Source organism: Solanum stenotomum, unplaced genomic scaffold (assembly GCF_019186545.1).
Source record: "Solanum stenotomum isolate F172 unplaced genomic scaffold, ASM1918654v1 scaffold30897, whole genome shotgun sequence".
NCBI lineage: Eukaryota > Viridiplantae > Streptophyta > Magnoliopsida > Solanales > Solanaceae > Solanum > Solanum stenotomum.
This window is the reverse complement of record NW_026031186.1, coordinates 52,123-63,374: the sequence shown is the minus strand read 5'-3', so window position 1 is coordinate 63,374 and position 11,252 is coordinate 52,123. Positions and strand designations below refer to the sequence as shown.

Sequence of the window (11,252 nt, the reverse complement as noted above, 5' to 3'; positions counted from 1 at the left end):
CCATTTCATGTGAAACACGCGCAGCAACCCTCATTGCAGCAACTCTACGAGGTTGAGTACAACCAATCATCTTCCCACCGCTTCTAGTATAACCTGCTTCATGTAGATATTGAGGTATTTGAGTTGTCTTCCCGGAGCCCGTTTCTCCAACTATGATAAGAACTTGATAATCATGAACAGCTTGGAGCAAAGCATCCTTGTACGGATAAATTGGTAAATCCTTCCTATCCTCGTTAAGTTTCGAATTTCTGGTATATTGCAGCTTCTCATTATCAACATCAACATCTGAATCTGAATCAATTATAGTTGATTTGATGAATTCAATTTGATCTTCAAACACAAATTGATAATCCTTCTGTTTTCTGTCATTAGATCCAAAATTAAGTTTCGCATTGTTGATTTGATTTTCCTCCCAAGCTTGTTGTGGATGAATCTCACGTTCCTCACCGGCGTCGTCGCACTGCTGCTCCTTACTAACCAATTCAACAATTTTTTGCTTGTATGAATTTTCACGTTTTTCTGGTTTGCTCAATTTTTCGATTTTCTCAAACAAAAATTGCTCATCTTCTATATCATCTCTGAGTTGCTTTAATTTCTTCTTCTCCCTATTCTTCAAATACTCCTGCCTTGAAACTTGCCTTAATTTTTCAACTTGTTCAGTACGCTTTCCCTGCAACTTAACATCTTCTTCGTCTTCACCTGCCGTCTTCCTCTTTCTGCTCTCAAGCGTTGGGCTCGATTTCTCCATTGTTGCAACTTTGTGATCAGAAAACAGCAAAACAATTTGATTATATTTTACTTGAATGGCAAGGCATGCAATTCCGATGTGACTTTTTTTCCCCCTAATTTTAATGTGAGTGGGAATAAGAAAAAGTTCTCTAAAATATGCGTTAGACACATTTTGACTTGATTTTTTCGTTTTTCTTGTTGAACACATTAACTTGGAGGCCAAGTTTATTTTCCGCTTCAAGTATCATTAAAATTGTGTGCAGTATAAATGTTTTTTGTTTCTTTATATTTAATTGGTCATATTTTGAAAAATATTTTTTTCCATAAAAGTAAATTTCTTAAATGAGAAAAGTGAAAGTAAGTAACAAATATAATCTTCTAATGACGTTACACATTAGTTATAGGCATAATACATAAATATGACCCTTAATTTGGCGTCAGCTGACAACTATGTGTGCACAAGTAAACACTTAAACTTGTATAAAATTGAACAAATAGACACATTCGTCCTACATGACACGCTACATGAAAATTTTGTGTCCTATGTGGCGTCCGACATGTAATATGCCATGTAGGATACATGTGTCTACTTGTTCAATTTTATAAAAGTTTAAGTGTCTACTTGTGTACAGTTAAAGTTGGAGGGCATAGTTGTCCGTTGAAGCTAAGTTAAGAGTCATGTTTATGTATTATGCCTTAATTATATTATTCCTATCCTCCTTTAATATACATCAGCCATATAAACTTTTACTCTAAGATCAATACTATCTAATTATCATCATATCATATATTATTATAAGTGGGAACAAAAAAAGTTAAAAGTTGAATTACGGTTTTACCCCTACTATAAATTAAAATGTTATAAAATATTTGTATAAGTTATTTATTTAAAAAAATGTTTCTCTTAGGGAATCTCGACTAGACAGGGAGATATAAAGGTAACATTGACACTACGAAAAAGGAAGTCATTGCATAAGTAATGAATGAGCAAATTTCTTTTAAAAGCCTATTTGACTAGACAGGTCTCCTTTACCTAGGCCTGTGCAAAAATCGGGTCAAACCATTTACCCAAATTGATTTTCGGTTTATTGGGCTAACGGGTCGGGATATTGGGTAATTGGTTCGGGGCTCGGTTCAGTAATTTTTTTTATTGGATTAACGGTTCGGGGGTCGGGTTGGGGAGGAAAAATCTCGAGGTACCCGATACCCCGATAAGACCCGCTATTTTTTTCCCTAATTTCTAATTTCAGAATTCTCATTTCTCTGTTAGGGACTTGGGGTTTTTAATATTTAGGACTTGAAAGTTGAAACTCTTCTCGCCGCTCCTCTCGTTTCTCCAAATTCGAAACTCCAAAGTTTCTCCAATTTCCAAACTCAGGCGAGGCGACGACTTGACTCCAGTCACTCTCACTCAGGTCTCAGGCGTCCGGCAAGGCGACGGGAGTAGTCACTCAGGCGAGGACGCAACTTGCAAGGTAACGATTAACGATGACAGTCTGACACCTCAAACTTGCAATTTTTTTATTCATTCCATTTATCATCATGTGTCTATTTTCATGATTCAAACGAAGGAACAAAATATTGACTATATTCAATGCATTTGTGTACTATATTCTGGTCTAATGGATGATTTTCATTTTTGCGTGATGGTGCAGTTCATTTGTAGCAGCCTATTTTGCATTGGTGTTAAAATTTCCTCCTTTAAATGTCATTTGTTGGTTGTCTAATAGGTGAACAAGCTCAAATTTCAGAAGTTAGAAGCTCGACTGCTCGAGACTAGACTTCGAGTCTCACTCTTCTCAGTTCTCACGACTTCTGCACAGACCTACTCGGCTCTCCAGTCTTAGGTTCTCACTTCTTAGTCGCTCACTGCTCATGCCTTACAAGTAAGTCTCAAAATTTTAAATTTACTTAATTTCAAGATTTCACTATGAAGTGTGATGTTTGGATTTGATTTATGAGAAAATGATTATGGCTGCACTTTAATTTCACGACGTTTGGATTTGAATAATGAGAAAACTACAATTGAAATAGTTGAATAGACATTACTGTTTTATTTGAAATGGCATTTGGTTTGTTTGGCACTTTGGCTCATTTGCTTGTACTTGTCTTTTAGTTGCTGACTTGCTGCTTTGTGTGATACTGTGATGTGTTTATTGTCATGACTCAAATTGGGGTTCAGATACATTAATTCTACTGGAGGATGAAATTTCACTAACATTATGTTCTACAACATAGACCAACTTAATCAATACTGTGATTCAGCAATTCTTATTCTTTTATCAAAATTACACAAACACGATTACACACTACAAATCAAAAGCAGCAGCTTGACAAGGAAAATAAATAAATAAAGAATGTAGTTACTATTTCTTACCATAGATGGAAGAATACAGTGTAGTCAAGGTTAGTAAAAAGCCAACCTTGTTTTAACAAATCTTTACCTAATACTATGTATCACTTATTAGACGCCTATGCCGATTGTAATGCTTCTCAATGAAGACCTTTGAAGCCCCTTGTACAGTTCTGCGCCAAGTCTATGTACAAGAAAGATAGAAAAATTAATTACTCTTTGTTTAGTTCCTTCAAGGCTTCAATAGTTCATTGCTTCATCGACCTCTTATAAAAAATAGTTCAATAAACAATTATTTTATATCTTTTGATATCAAATGAAGATCATGAAGATCATGTTTTGGCTAAAATGGCAGAAAATATGAAGGAGAAATTTGACAAATATTGGGGTGATACTAAAAAAATGAATAAGATGGTTTTCATACCATGTGTTTTGGATCCTCGTCACAAATTTAGTACTCTTGGCTTTGCACTTAAGAAGATGTTTGGAGAAAAGGGGGCTGCTGTAGAAATTAGTGTGCGAACGTACATGGAATCTTTGTTTAATGAGTATACAAAGCATATTTCAAATGATAAAAATGGCCAATGTTCTTCAACTGAGGTGGATACTTCTGATTCAAGCTTTGTAGGAGGCTTGAGAAATTTTTTTGAGGAATTACAAAAACATACATCTCAAAGGGGAGGAGCAAGTTCAAAGTCAGAATTAATTAAATATCTTGATGAAGAAATTGAAGTTGGAAAATCAGATTTTGATGTATTGCTTTGGCGGAAAGTTAACTCACCTAGATTTTCACTTCTTTCTGAGATGGCTCGTGATGTGTTGGCGATTCCCGTTTCAAGTGTGGCATCTGAATGTGCTTTTAGTACTGGAGGGCGCATACTTGATTCATTTAGGAGTTCATTAACTCCTAAATTGGTACAAGCTCTAGTGTGCTTCAAGATTGGCTTCGGAGTGAGCCACAACCCATAAGTATTGAGGAAGATTTAGATTTTCTTGAGCAACTTGAAGAAGGTAAGAAAAGAATCTCATTGATGTAAAATTGTGAATAGTTTATTTAATATTTTTATTGTTTAAGCCTTGAGCCTTGACTTGTTATTGTATTTCTCTTTAGATTTGGCTAAACTTGGAAAAGAACTTTGCATTGATGACATGTAAAATTGGAGGTTTCCTTCACTAACTCTACTAAAGGAGAAGGAAGGTAGATGTCTTACTATTGAGGTGGATTTTTATATACATGTGTTATCTTATCTTTATGTTTGATTTACGATTGACTTCTCTTTTTTGATGACTAATGAGTGTGTTAAATTATGGTTAATACAAATACTTGTGCAAAACAAGCTCCATGTAGAACTTGGTGTTCTTCATCAGTTTATCTTGACTTTTCTTTCATTTTTAGCCATCAAAATATCTAATACTTTCTCTGTTTCTTTGTCAATCAGATTTCATCATGCCTCGACTTCATGATTCTAATGCTCGATCACCTGTTTGGAATCACTATGAAAAGCTTGAAGAAAAAGAAGATGGATCGTGGACAGTAAAATGTGTTTATTGTGGCCGTGTTACTTATTACCATTCACACAAAATTGGGACTGCCTCCTTAAGGAAGCATGTTAATCGTTGTTTGGAAAATAGGAACCAGAATCGTCAACTCTTAAGGATTGATGACTAGTTATTATTTTGTTTACTTGAACGTGAACTTTTAGTACTATGTTTGGACTTAAATTTTCAGGTTGTTTGACTGCTATTTTAAAGTTTTGAAATTCTATTTGTGCCTGTGTGGGCTGTGACAGACTGGAAGTGAATGTTGTGCTGCATTTTGACTTCTGCAATGTTGCTGGCTTGTAGTTTGTAGTGCTGCTGTTTTATTTAGTCTTTGATGGGTTGATGTGCTCTTTTAATTTCTTCTGCTGCTAAGTGTTTGTAATATTTTGCTATATTGTTGGAATTAAATTGCTTCCTTGAGTCTAGTTTTGTCACCATACTATGGGGATTACTTTGCAGTTTGCAGTAGTCTATAACATTTATTGTTGGAATAATGTTATGATGCTTAAAATGCTTTCCATGATATGTGTCTCTCACAAATTTTCTTGATGGACAGAAGTCCACCTTTGAGATGTTACTGCAGGTTAGTAAAGGAACTAACTTCTTTGCCATCACTGTATCAGATGAGGAAAGTCGATATGCTTGATGGGCTTACAATTGTCCGTTCTGAAAAAGTTAAGTATGAATTGGTATTGGATGGAAATGACATTGAACTTGTTTCTCGGTCTGCTGCCCTCATAAACCAAGTAGAGGTGACAACCTTAAAAAGAAAACGTTTTGCCTCTGTTTCGTTCGTGTTTCCAGTTTTTTGATTGCAAATTGCAGTCTGTAGTAAATAATTACATGGAGTTGATTAGTTTAATTATATTGTCTTCAATTCTTCATGTGATTTTTTATTTTAAAAAATTGTGTGATATGTTAATGGTTAACCCGATAACCGAACCGATAAGGATCGATAACCGATTAACCGATAACCGATTAACCGATAACTTAATGGTTCTTTAACGGTTTAGCTAGTCTACAAACCGATAACCGATAAGCAAAACCGATAATGTTCAAAACCGAACCGAACCGACCGATATGCAACCCTACCTTTACCCTTGGGGGGTGGGGGGGTCCCACAAAGAAGTCTTGCTCTGGCTTGCTGCAGATAATCTATTATTTTCTCCTTCAAATAAGGATTGATGGGATAACCCCTTCCAATTCAAAATTCAAGAGGTAATAGATGTAACCTGTTTGGTTTACAAGCAACCACCTTTAGACTTTTCCATCGTGGTGGCTGAGTAGACATCAAACAAAGACCAAACTTGATAAGTTTTTAAATACTTAAAGGACTAAAATTGATAAATGTATGGTTAAGAGATTAACATTGATAAATGTATAATAATTAAGCAACCAAATCTGATAACTTTTTGAATTGTTAAAGGACTAAACCCGACAAAAGTATAGTTAAGAGACCATTTTAGACCTACTCATATAATTAAGGGATTATTTATGGCATTTTCTCTAGATCCTTTCACGAAGAATTGTTGAAAGTGGAAGAACAAGTTTATTTTCTCAACAAAAAAAGGTTATCATGGTCGACAGGGGCTGACCCATCGTTGGCCAAGGGGTGTCAGATTTCATTGAGTTACTTGTTATTTCATTGACTTGGAGTTTAATATGGAACTAAGTGAGAGATTAGAATCCTTCATAGGCTGATAAATAGTTTGATTAACCATTAAGTAGTGTAAACCCATTGGCAACTCACTTAATTAAAGATAAAAAGTGAGTGCACTAACAACTTTAAAATAGAAAAGAAATACCTCCATTGAGCATCTCATATCTATAGTACAATTAATTAAGTGAAACAATTTGATTTTCTTATTTTGTAATGTAAAGTATATTGGATTGTGTTCTCATACATCTTCTCTTTCAATTAAACAAATGATAAAGTTAAGTACACTACACCTTTGTTCCCCATTAATTAGAAAAAGCAAATCAATTGGACAAAAACCACTTAAAGTGTTTAAATAGAGAAACACTTCTTCTAGTTGTTAAAAGGGTTGGAAAGAGGGACCCCCTCATGCCATTGTCATCGCTCAACTCGGCTTCGGAAACTGATAGAGAGATTATTCTTTGGACAAAGTTTGTTTTAATTATTTATTTAATTGATTAAATTAAATGACCGAAACGTTTTTGATTATTTAAGTAATTAGCCAAAACGACCTGACCGAAACATTTTTAATTATTTAAATAATTAGCCAAAACAACCCGACCCAACTCTGATCCGCGCGCCCCTGTGTAAAACGTCTTTCCCGTTTGAAAAACATGAAAGTTGTGGATATTAAGAGACAAGAGTAGCAATTGAATGGGTAAATTAGGTAGTATATATGGGACTCCTAAGTTATGAAGGTAATATTTAAAAATATAAAAAAGAAAAATAATAAATAAATATAGATGAGAAAAAGATAAGTGCAAATAATATTTAGGTGAAATATCCACTAAAGGTGGAATTTTGAAGGACTAAAATAGATAAAGAGAACAACTTATGTATTAGTGTTGAGTGTGATAGTCCAATTTCAAACTCTGCATGATTATTGCCCATCAAACCTACTAGTTAATCAATTAAATTTTAGCTAAAGATAATTAAAAATCGCTCTCGTTTGTTAAAAAGGCGAAAGAAGAAACAAGTAAGATGATTGTTTAAATCATGACACATATAGAAGAGATTTAAGAGAAGACAACTCAGTTAAGAAACACACCAAAACTATTCTTTTAGGCCTCAGTTGCATTTATAACAAGCATGACAATATTCTCTCGGTAGGCACCAAAACTGTCAAGATTCCTGATTTTGGGCTCTCGGTGACTTTGGAACAGGGCACGAACCATTGACAAAGACTTATCATGGAACAGAAAGGTATATGGCACCTGAATCCATGAGGAAAACATAAGTTGTAAAATATCTGAAAGCATGTTTTTGCCTCTCCATTTGAGAACCCCCTCCGGGTGTCATGAGAAGTAATTTGTTTTTTTCTACCAACTATTATGAAGATACATACTCAAATGTCAACAAAGCATATATATTTTTACACTTTAAAGTGATTTCATTCAAAATAGAAAGGCGGTTCTCATTCATAAAAATGAATATCAACATTAATTCATTGTAAAAGCAGAAAGGGGAACTCATTTATCAAGATTTGTAATGATTCCATATGGTTAACTATGATAATGAACAACTCGAATATTGCATTGACCACAAATTCCCTTGTTACTATTTTTTGCCACCTTATACTAATTCGGTAGCTCTCGAGACAACAATGTTCAGCACTCCTTCATTTTCTCCAACCATCATAGCTATCTCATTTCAACCTCATTCTGACATCTCCCCCCAATCATGTCTATCTCCATATCAATAACTTTGTTGCTTCCTCCTTCAGCACATCTGTCTGTATCCTGTCTCATGCGGTAAAATAATCCCCATAGAAAGTGCTCGTTGTTCCATCCTACAAAAACATCATAAAGGTGAGATGTATTGAAAGGGAATAAGAAAATGAGAAAATAACATAAAGATTATAAATGTACTTTGAGAATCACTGCACAAGGTTGTGGATGCAAGTATAAACAACTCAACATCATTGATAAGAGTCTTCATCACCAAATCCTTGTTGTGCATGAACTCCACCAAATCAATATATCTCCCAGACTTACATATAACGAAAAATGCAAATCAATTTCTAGTAAAAACAATTCTGGGCAAAGGGCGCACTTTTACTTTGCAACCCTTATCCCTTTTCAGATAGATATATAGGGTAGAATCTGACCTTTTTCTCACTTTCGAAGAAATACAGTCCTATGTCTTCTTTACTCGGACAATGATTGTCGAATAAACTTGGCCAAATATCCCCACGCGGAACTAGTTCAAGTTTAAGAGTATCGGACAATAGTCTTGAGAGCTCATACACTTTACGTCTAACTCTGCAAGGAGGATGAGCTTGGATACAATAATTGAATATCCCGAGTGCAAGTTCTAGAGCACCTAAGATGTCAACACTTTCCCTAAGATGCAAAAATATAAAATAAGAAAGACTAATCATTATAGGGAAGCGAAGTTGAGTGGTGCAAATTCTTCAAGTAAAAAAAGGATCTTAAATATATATGTAGTCTATAAAATAATTACAGGGAAACCTCTTTGCTTTTTGATGCATAGCGAAAGCCTATTCGAGTTTCAAGGACACAAAAAGATCCATGTAGCAATTTCTTAGACACAAAAACTTAAAGAGAAAGTTTCACATAAATCTAAACATTGTTTTGCACTATAAATCTCATTACGTTACAGAACTGAAAAAAAAATAGAAAACAAACAATGTATGGTTCACATATAACCTACTCAACTAGAATTTCTTGTTTCCCATATCTGAAAATATGAAATGGTCCATATTCCATAATACAATGACATAGAGTGGCAGCAACTTCAAATCCTCAAGGAATTTATACATAATAGGAATCAAGTTTATTACCATCTCACTAAACATTATCTATTAAGAGTATCATTATGTCACGACTAGCAACTATGTATGAGCAAAACTCTTTTCCATAGTAAGGCAAATATTTAATGGTGTCCTATTCATTTTTAGTGATAATAATGGCTTCCCTAGGTAACCATTAATTTTATGGGCAACCTAGAAAAAAAAAGAAGCTAGCATGCAAAAACAGAGATGAGCTGAATTTAAACATTTTTGGAGCTCAGTGTACCCTGTGATAACATATGTTAGTAATTAATGTGCATTTATGAAGGGTACTTACTTCCAAGAAGGAACTAGAGCAGAATCACAAGGATGTGTCGTAGGTGAATTCATCATTCGACTCTCGTTTACAACATCGGGAGTCCTATGCTCAAGAATGGTAGAGGCACTCGGACCTAAAAAAATAGGCTACATCAAATTGAATAGAACTATAGAAGTAAATTAATTTTTCTATGAAAGCTTTACAAATATTGACAATGTAACATAAATCATTTTGAAAGATAATATCAACATCATTGAAAAAAAAAATTAAGTATATGATAGAAAATAAAATTTCTGAAGAATAGAGGTATATGAAGAGGACAAATCAAATCAAGTAATGAATACAAAAGATGATGGTGAACACTTAACCTTTAGTCTTGCTAAATTTTCAGGATTTGGTTGACACAACTCTTGAGGGGACAATATTTGTTGGCAGTGATCCATATTTCTTGATACGTGATGACAAATCAAGTGCTTCTTCAACAGGTAGATATCTCATTTTTCCGGTCCGTACCTCTTTTTCCCAATTAATATGTTGCCTCCGAGGAAACTTATTATGTTTCTTTGGTTGCACAGTACTCTGACAAATCTTTGTAGAGGCATGTAACTTGGATTCCTTAAAACGCTCATTTTCTAGTCCAAGCGGTGAAAATATTACCCCCTTTCGAATATCACATTCTTCACAACACCAATCCACTGGTGCATCTTTCCAATAGCCCAGAACGCAATATCTGAAAGGAAGAGAGAAATTTTTGTTTCAAGAAGATGATTATGTATACATAAAAGATACACACAATATTTAAAAGAATTAAATGCCACAACATGCTAATGAAAGAATAGATTATACTAATATTTGCATTAGAACTAGTTCTACCTGTATGCCTGTAGCAGGAACTAACAACCTACATATAAATGCTACTACTAATCAGATGCTTATAGCAAGAGCTAGAAACCTACAACCTATGGCTACTTAAGCCTTTATAAATAAATTAACTTTTGAAACCTAAGCAAAAAAATCCGTGTATCCTTTAGGTGGATCCCAATATCCAATACTATTAGTATTGACAGTTGTAAACAATGCCAGAAAGATTAGAAAACTCAAAGAAGTACTTACTCTCCCTAAGAGGTAATATCACTTCACTTTAGTCTTTTAATTCTGTTCCACTTTTCGTTCCTATTTAAAATTGCAAAAAAGGGGGACAAAGTACGTTGGTAATCTAACTAGCAATTTTCCTCGAGAGAAGTAGGCCCTTGTGTGAAAAGATCAGTTTTTCCCTTAGAAACAACAAATCAACCAAAATAAAAGGGGTTTAGGATTGGGACAATGTAAATCATAATAAGCAATATCATGTTTTCATCCCTTTTTCATTAGCTCACATGCTTATATATATGTAATAAATCCACTTTTGCAACAGACACATATCCAGTACATTTCAAGTATTATCCTCGAATTATTTTTTTGGAAAGAAAATGGGGGGTTTTTAGAGCAACAAACACAACTTGTTGAAGTTAAAACATAAATCTTGATGCACAAAATAAATCTCTCCAGACTATTTGTCTATCTAAAACAATATGATCATATAATCTTTATAAAAAGAAAAAGGAAAAAAAACCACAACCATAATGCAATATGAATTGATGTTAAACTATTTTCAACCTAAATTTCTAACAAATTAGTAAGCTGACTTTGGAGTAAAGCAAACACCATTAGTACTGAAAGAGAAACCCAAGATCCTAATACAGGGCAAGTATAGAGTAAAAAAATTAGGACTTGGAAAAATTGAACTGCACACAAAATAATTAGAAAAAAACACCTAACGAACAACAATGTATTGCTAAAATCAAAGTTATTAATAGTTATG

At 34.1% G+C, this 11,252-nt stretch overlaps 1 long non-coding RNA gene and 1 pseudogene across 1 annotated transcript; one reads left to right on the top strand and one right to left on the bottom strand.

The window, feature by feature from the left end:
- Positions 1–3,881: 3,881 nt before the first annotated feature.
- LOC125851957 (uncharacterized) lies at positions 3,882–4,793 on the top strand. The gene is made up of 3 exons (XR_007444949.1): positions 3,882–4,093; positions 4,194–4,280; positions 4,522–4,793. It is a non-coding gene; the product is annotated as an uncharacterized LOC125851957 (long non-coding RNA).
- Positions 4,794–7,381: 2,588 nt separating this feature from the next.
- On the bottom strand, positions 7,382–9,889 carry LOC125851959 (uncharacterized; annotated as a pseudogene).
- Positions 9,890–11,252: the final 1,363 nt, after the last annotated feature.